Genomic DNA, 9,099 nt, shown 5'->3' with positions numbered 1-9,099 from the left:
CTGCGGGGGAAGGACACTTGACTGAAAACGGACACAATCAAATTTGGGGGGATACTGGAAGTGATTGGCGTGCAGATTTATCAAAATTCATTCAGATCGACAGTTAAACCTGGTACATTTTACTGAATATAAATATGCCTTGTTAACAGTGATTTTAGCTCCAGTTTGTCTAACTCCACAAAACATCTTGACCAGGGCATCCGTTCAATGGTGAGATCTACATCATTCTCTATGCTCACTGTACCTCAATTTGTTCTTTACTTCAAAAAAAAAGAATTAATGGGCATTAAAGGGAGAAAAAAAAATCCTTCTAGAGATGTGCCAGCTTGCTTTCAAAACAATCATTTATGCAACTGAGATTAAAATGTAACTGGGCTTTTCAGCTGAAGCCGATAAAGATCTGGGTTGCTGAAACTTGTTTTGCTGCTCTATAAAATAGCGGCAGAATCACTGGCACTTATTAGGCATGAATCGTGGCGCAACCTTCCTGTTTAAAGACTTGAGCGGAACAGTTGCATTCTGAGCTGTAATGAGGTGGTTGAGGGCAGGATAGGGTCTGTGGGTGCAAGAAGGCTTGTTGGGGGTTTATGCAACTGTTCCCATTTAGTAACGATGACCCTTGAACCTGACTTGTGCTTTCAAATCCTGTTTTAGTCCGGTTCATACCATTTTTTGCCTCCAGGAATGTAGCTACGGCTACACTTCTGGCAAAAACAAGAGTGGAAATGAAGTCAAAAGATGTGGCTTTGATTCCTATTCTGCCTCTTTTTAACCTGTGTGACCTCAGACCAATTATTCAACTACCTGATCTTTATTTTCCTCATATGTAAAATGGAGATCATTGCCCTCATCACATGAGTGTTTTTAGTGTTCCATTTTATAACATATCTGAGTGAACTGAGTCATCTTAAGCCCCAAGTAAATAATGGTTGAATAGGAAACCGGAGTTTTGGGCAAAAAGCTAACGCCACCAAGAACTAATGCAGCAGATAACGGAGGATGGTTGAACTATTACACTGTGCCCCGCTAGAAGAGGATTAATCGACTGTTACTCTCGGGGGCAGGCTGGGCCCCAGAGTCAACCGACAGAAACTCTGCAAAGTTGGACAAACTGGAATGCTCGTTGAACTGGATTCCACATTGGGCTGAGGTTATCCCTTCCAGCTGAATGTTTTCAAGCATCTCATTTGAGCAATCATCTTATCCATAGGGAGGAAAAGGATTCTTTCACAGACCTCTCTCCCCTATAAAAAAAAAAAAAAAAAAAAAAAAAAAAACAAAAAAAACCCTCCTCGGGAAAAGTTGCCAAATGAAATATCTCATTCAAATTGGGCGATATTCATGAGATAAACAGTCCTGACAGGCTTCCAATTCCAGAAAAGTCATTGCACAAATGCAGGTCTTCATACCTGAAATACCAATGCTCTGCTCCAAGGTCTAATCTGTTCTGAGGAGATAAAGGTAATATATTGGAGGTTAATTTGTATTTTTTTAAAGACAGAAATGTCCGGATCCACTGTGGCTATCTCCCAGGGAGTCCCCTTTAAAATTATCAGTAGATTGCTTTGATACGAGCACACTGTCTCCTTGCGATCACGTCCTTGTAGTTTCCTAAGAAGGACCAATGTAAAACAACAGTGCCTGAGTAATAACAGACTTACACACCAAGGAGATAGATAGACTGAGCCAGGAGGATTTTCATCTCAACAGCTCTCCTTGCAAAGCCTTTCCAGGAAGTTATTTGTCAAGCCCTAGGTCACATCCAGAATTAAATCCGTTGCAAATCTCTGAAGTGAATTTATGCAGAAGGGGCAGAACACAAAACTATGGAATTATAAAAGCAATGGTTTTTGGTTATAACATACAGGAATTTTGGAGCAGATCCATCACCAAAGCCAGTAACTGACAGCACTGTCTTTGAGACACTATAGTTTGTTTGCAATAATCTCACCGTCTGTTTAAAGCTTCTCCGCTAAAATAATTCACTTCTCTTTAGTTGGAGAAACATACGTGGCAGAGAGCACGTTTGTGTGCAGAGTGGAAACTTTAACATCAGCAAATACAGGTGTTAAAATTAATTTGGCGTAGAGTTATCAATGTCAAACATTTATTAATCTAGAGACTTTAGCTCCTATAAGGAAGAATAAGAGTGTCCAGCATAATGTTTAGAATTCAGATATACTTAATGTGCTAATTTTTGTTGGACACATGGACCATGTGCTCTATGCCCAGCCCTGCTCTTGGAAATAAATAGTTATTCAAAAGTATAGGTCAGGGAGCCTGGGTGGCTCAGTCGGTTGAGCGTCCGACTTCGGCTCAGGTCATGATCTCCCGGTTCGTGAATTAGGGCCCCGCGTCTGGCTCTGTGCTGACAGCTCGGAGCCTGGAACCTGCTTCGGATTCTGGGTCTCCTCCTCTCTCTGCCCCTCCCATGCTCATGCTCTGTCTCTCTCTGTCTCTCAATAATAAATAAATGTTAAAAAAATTTTTTTTAAAGTATAAGTCTAACCATGTCTGCAGTTTTCTAAGGAAATCCCGTATTTGTTCAAAATGTTTCTCCATGGCATTCCATTTCTCAAATGGTAAAATTACCATTTCTGTAAATATGCTTGTAGAAAAATTTACTTCTAAGTGTTCCAAGGCCAAAGATACTAGCTACGTATTTTTTTTATCCTTCAGAGAAAAGTTTATGTACAAAATGCTGAAGACTACAGTGACAATCACTGATAGAGCTGAAAGCGGAACCTAGAAAAATGATTGGATTTTTATCAGTGACATATTACAACATAATCTTTATTGGGTAAAATACAAAATAAACACTTATGAAATCTGTCTAAAATAAGTCAAAGAAAAATTGCAACCAAATCTTTCTTTTTAGCAGAAGTGAAAATCTTCCTTTTGTTAGGAGAGAAAGAGAAAGACAATGGAAAACGATTTTAAAAAGCCACTTTTCTCTTTTAAATTCTAGCCGTGGCATGCGACAATAGCATCAGTGAAAAGCCAGGCTTCTAAGTATCAAGTATTTCATGAGGCTATTGTTGTGATGCTCTTCATATAGAATTTCTTATTCAGATTACAAAGAGCTTGGCGTTATCACCTATATTTTCTGACCCTAAGGTAAATTTTCAGGAATGGAAGATTTTCTTAAGAACTGACTGAACAATTGGGGGCGCCTGGGTGACTCAGTCGGTTAAGTGTCCAACTCTTGATTTCAGCTCAGGTCATGATCTCAGGGTTCATGAGTTCAAGCCCCACATCGGGCTCTGCATTGATGAGTTGATGGTGCAGAGCCTGCTTAGGATTCTGTCTCTCCCTCTCTCTGCCCCTTCCCACTTGTGCACTTGCTCTCTCTCTCTCTCCCTCTCTCAAGATAAAGAAATAAACTTAAAAAAAAAAAGGACTGAACAATTAATTGATCTAGTGCTTAGTGATTTTTCAATAACACAGAAAAGCCTAAATATAGTCTTCTTTTTGCCCTAAGCATTTACTTCAAAAGGAGCTAATAGAATATAATCAAACTCTCAAATTTGGAAAGGGGTAATCTATCACATTCTACTCTGCTTTGTGTCTTAGGTATGAATCTGAGGAAATACAATGTTCCTGTATTTAGAAATGAGAAAAACAAAACAAAACAAAAACCTTTCCTGAGGAATCCATTTAGCTACTCAGAAGGAGAAGGCTGGGCTGGGGATGGAGAAGGGGTTGGGGGCGGGAATTCAGGGGTGGGGAGGGTAATGGAGACAACCCAAAGAGCATGGACTCTACTGCCCTCTAGTGGGCTTGGACTCCAGAAAATATTAAACCGTTTCATGGATTTCCTTTATTCTCTAGCAGCTTTTTTTTCCTTTGAGAATTTAAACTAAATGGAAAGGTCTTTAACCAATTAACGTTTCCTGAAGTCTCTGGAGCGGCCATATTTTACTGCATCAGTCACAGTTATCATCTGGTCCCTTATTTTTTCAGGTCACGAAGGAAGCATACCAAGCACAGAATCAGCACCATAAAAGCATCACAGGAAAGTGCTTCCCTCCCCCCTCTCCCCCCCACCCCCACCCAACCCAATAGCGCAGTTTCAGAAATGTAGGCACATTTTCCTCAAGTGTCTCCACTTGTCCTAAACATCTAGCTTTCTTTTTACACTCTGGACCTCAGGAATGAAGATAAATCTGGCCCGGTGGTGTCACTGTTGTACTGTATGCGCACACCTGAACCCGCATACTGAAACCTAAATGGTGATGCTCCTGGGGTAAGCCATAGATTTTAACGTGGGCGCAAGTTTATTTCATCTTTTACATTTATTTATTGTGTCTCTGAAAACCGTGGGCTAATCCTTAATTCCCTTATTCCTAAATTCTCCCTTCAAATAGGACTTGCACTTTTTAGAAACTTACACTAAAACATCTTAATAGTGTTCCTTGCTAATCTATATTGATCAATTTCTAATGCGTTTCCACGTACTGAGTGTACTTTGTAATCACATATAATCCAACTGATACTATGTACAGATGCTTTTTCAACTGCACAACATATTAAATTACCACAAAATGGCTCTATTTTATATTCTGATATTTTAATCCCTATTATACAAACCTAGACGTTTAATCAAGGTTATGTAGGGAATCTGTGCCAATAATAACCACAATAGTAATCAAAGTATCATTTAGCTTAATTTTGCTTTTGTGTAACTGTCCCAAGGCTTAGTTGTTGGCATGATAAGAAACTGATGGGGGCATTTGCCTTATATTACCGTGGGTAGGGCAGATAAAAGTTAAATGAACTCCAAATCACAGATACCGTTTAGGAAACCATGATCTTTATTTAATACTTTTTGAGCAAGTTAGTCGTATGTAGCTTCCTCATCTGTCAAAGAAAGACTTGAATTGAAAAGATCTTTCAAGTAACTTCCTGCTGGAAATTTCTACATATTGATGGCTATGAATTCCAGTGGCTTAATGTCTGAACTTTGGGGAGGACGGTTCAATATGTTAATGATAACAATCAGCTATTACTTATTCGTCTTCTTTAGCCCAACTGCAAATGAACAAGATAACCCAAGATGCATCGGGCTCATTTTCCTTGAATTAAGCTAATATGGTACGATACTATTATTAGAAATTATTTAAATGAACTCTTTTAAAAACATCATTTTCATATACATGCGGTAAATTAAGAGAGCCACTGACTGTCAGAAAAGTTGGGACTTTTAGTCCCAGTTTTACCACAGATTACTGGTAATTTTGAAGATTACTCGTGTAGAACATTATTGCATTGAACTGCATTCTTTCCCAATTTAAAATCTTTAATCTTATTGAAAATCAGAAATTTCCAGGCATGTTGTTTAGTCATATTAATAACACCGTGCCGGGCCCATAGAATATGATCCATGTTTGGGCCAAATTCAACAAGCTAGAGAGATGGTAGCTAATTTGGAGTACGAAAATATACCCAAGCACAGGAACTTACCAAGTAAGAACAGCCAACTTGCAAACATATTTTACCATTAAAGGACTGGCTTGTATTCTACACCTAATCCTCCAATATCAACTAAATTATTTTGCTGCAACTTAATGGTTATGCCAACAGCTAACCCAATGTTTTCCTCTCCAGTTCCATGTTTGCTGAAGGTTAGACCATGCACAGAGGGTTTCCTTTTCACCACTCACAACTCAGTTAATTCCTCAAAAATAAAAGCACAACCCCTATCCAGTTCCTTTAGGGAAAGAAAAAAAAATCTTTCTCTCTCAGGAAGAAAAAAAGAATGTATTATGTCCTGTTTCACTCTGTGGGTTAAAAAACTGAAGGTGACCCAATCCTTCTGCCCCAAAGCTCAAAATCTGTTGGGGAAGAGAATATACAGCTGAATTACTCTGTCAAATCAAAGGCTAGTGTGGGAGAGGTGTGCTCCCAAAAAGGTATTCCTTAGAACTTGAGCCTCACTAGATATTTTTGGCCAAGTGGGTTTGGAAAATGGTATCCACAGTCAGTGGCGATTTACAATATATTGCTATATTTGACATTTTGATAAATCAGACGCAAAACAGATCTCTTTAACCGTGTTTTACCAATGTTTCAGCCATTCTTTTTTGGACCGTGGATGGTTTGTGAATATATCACATTTGAAAAATACTGTGCCAGAGATACAATTTTATAGGCACAAGAAGAAAGACGAATTCTGATTAATAATAGTTCCTATTTTCTGAGCGTTCATTATATTCTAGGTACACCGTCCATGAGAAGCACTGTAATGTATATTAGCCCATTAAATAGAAAACTTTGTGAAAAATAAAAAAAAAAAAATTTTTTTTTTTGAGCTAGAACTTAAAGAATGAATAACCCCCGGGGCATGTTTGAGGATAAGGTCATTCCAGAACAAAGCCAAGTATAAATAGGAACGTAAAGGCCAGCCTATGTCAATCTCGTTTGGAAAATTATAAAGAGAACAATAGGCCATTCTCCATCAGAATGAAACTCGGGAGTTAGATGGGAAACTTGGGGCCAGGTTGTAGATGCCTCAAATACTGAGCAAAGCATGGACTTGTTTTTCTAACCAGTGGAAAGCCTGAGACGCATGTGGGCAGCAAGTGGTAGTTTTGAACAACTGGTCCAAGCACTATGATACATGTAGATCAAAGACAACAGAAGCCACGCATTTGAAAGTCAAAATCAGGACTCAGAAAGAGCCAGTACTTTCTTCACTTCTAGAGCTCTTGCACGGCAAGAGGTTTTCTGCAAAATCTCTGCAAAAGTGTTTTACTCCTCAGTGAAGCCTACTTTTCTTCAAACATTAGCTTCTGACACATCCCCAACACTAGTTTTCTAGGTAATTGATTTCAACTATTGACAGAATACAGCATTAGTAGTGTTTGTTTATTTATTTATTTGGTTAAAAACTGCAAACATGCTGATCCACTTTGTGAGTTAAATATTTGGAGGTGAGGGAACCCATCTTATAAAGCAGCAGAGAGGAGTGGCCAGACACACGGCAGGAAGACCCATCCATTCAGAACGACGGGCGAACCCTGCAAGTGCAGAGGGCAGGTTTGGGTCAGCGGACAAACATGTGGCATTAGGGCAACCTGCGCTCCCAACCCAGATAAGGAGAGAGCAAGAAAGGACAGACACTAAGGTAAGCCGGAGGTGTATCCCTATCTCATTCAAAGCATGGGCAGATGACAACATGACAAATGCAGGGCAGGCCATATTTGAAACTGGAGAGAGACCTCTGCCAGGGCCCAGGGGAGGAGGGCACTGCTGAATTATCTTTGCAGTTCAAGGAAGGAAGGTTTTCCCCTTAACAAGCCAGTCTGGGTACGGGGCGGGGGGGGGGGGGGGGTGAGGGGGGGGGTGTAACCATTGGCTAGAGCAGTGGTAAAATACGCCCTAAGGCCTATCTTCAACCAGTACCTTCTTCATCCCCAACTATCCCCAGCTAAAATGGTGAAACAGCAGCCAGTTGGAAGCTGGAGATAGCCTTTGTGCATAGGGACTCAGAAATTTGCATTGTAGGAAACAGAAGTGCCATAAGCCTTGTTGCCCTACCCCTTAGAGAATTTCCTACCTGGTAATGAAATACGCCCATGTCCTTAATGAAAGGCAGGAAGAATTGTTGTTTTTTTGGTTTTTGGTTTCTTTTCCTTCCATGTCACCAAACTCACCCAAGCCATCCAGTGCCTCCTCTTTCAGTTGGGGGACTTACCAAGACTGATTCTGTCACATGGTGCATTGTCCACAGGTGATGGGGTGGGGAGGAGGGATACAGTGGGTGCACTGTTGGCCACCCGCATGTGAGCTGGCGACTATGGATCATCACTCAAGGACAACGGGTCACGTAGTCTCTACCCCCAGCCTCCTGGTCCTTATGCTGAGGATTCTTCCCCACCTCCTCACTTCAGGCCTCTCATGCCTTTATTCTTTCCCCCTCACAAGCCTCATTCTGATGGAGCTCTGTGGAGTGAAAAATTATGCATTAGGCACCCAGACATTTTGCTTTAACATTTCTGCCATCAACCACTCTGAGACTCTGCTTATAGTTCAGTGTGGTCTGGAGCAGGGGAAAATGGCTTTTTGATTAGGAGAGAAAGAAAGACAGAGAGGGGACGCGTGGAAAGGGGGGCAAGGGGGAAAAGATAAGAAATACATAGAAGACACACTTATTTACATTTCCAAATATAATCCCCCCCACACGCCTGTGCACTGCTCTCTACATAACTCACATATCCTGGTTTGCCTTCCCTATACAATCCCCCAAGATTTTTATTTTTGCTCGCTATCACTTATTTACGTGCTGAAACCAGGTAATGGGATGATTTTTACCGAGAAAAGTTGTCAGAGTTAGAGATTCAATGTATTTCCTAGGGGTTACTCTGTGCTACCCTCCGTGACAGTCAAGGAGTACATGGAACTTCTGGGTTGTCCAGCAGTCCCAGGTCAACTTGCCATGCCTGGCAGGCACAAGTGGTCATTCCGGCTTGAAGGTGGAAGAAAGAAATGGGGCAGCACATAGGGAGAGGAAAGTATCAGAGAATGAGTAGGGGAGGCAATGTCAGTTTTAATCATTTCTTTGCGAGTAGAGGATTAAGAGAAGATACAGGCCAACAAAGAATTTGAAGAAGATTTAATGAGCATAGCATTTAAGATTTCATAAAGGAAATAAATATTTAGACTCCTTTTACTTTTATTATTCGGTTGCCAGACTGTGGCGCTTCTTGGACTATGGCCCATTTATATTTGTACTACATATAAATGGGGGTTTACCTATTGATCATGCCTTTATGAAAATCCACCATAGAGTTCAAATCTACCATAAAATTTGTATTTGGAAATCTGGAGGGGGCCCACAAGAAAGCCAAAGAGGGTGGAAAGTTGATAAATAAGCTATGGGTAGAAAAGGCATAGTCTTCAGGGATGTCATGTTTAATGATGGGAAACTAGGGGAAAATAAGACTTCACGAAACTATTCAACTCACTTAAGTCTCGTGGATTCTGTTTGCTTTATATTTGTCAAGAAGGGGTTGCAAGTACCTCTTCTGGATGAAATGTTAATAAAATCATGGGAGTGAGCTGTGGGCTTCAGTCTTTGTGGCCAAACAATAGATTGGA

The sequence above is a fragment of the Acinonyx jubatus genome, chromosome D4 (genome assembly GCF_027475565.1).
Source record: "Acinonyx jubatus isolate Ajub_Pintada_27869175 chromosome D4, VMU_Ajub_asm_v1.0, whole genome shotgun sequence".
Classification (NCBI taxonomy): Eukaryota; Metazoa; Chordata; class Mammalia; order Carnivora; family Felidae; genus Acinonyx; species Acinonyx jubatus.
Note: the sequence above shows the minus strand (reverse complement) of the source record.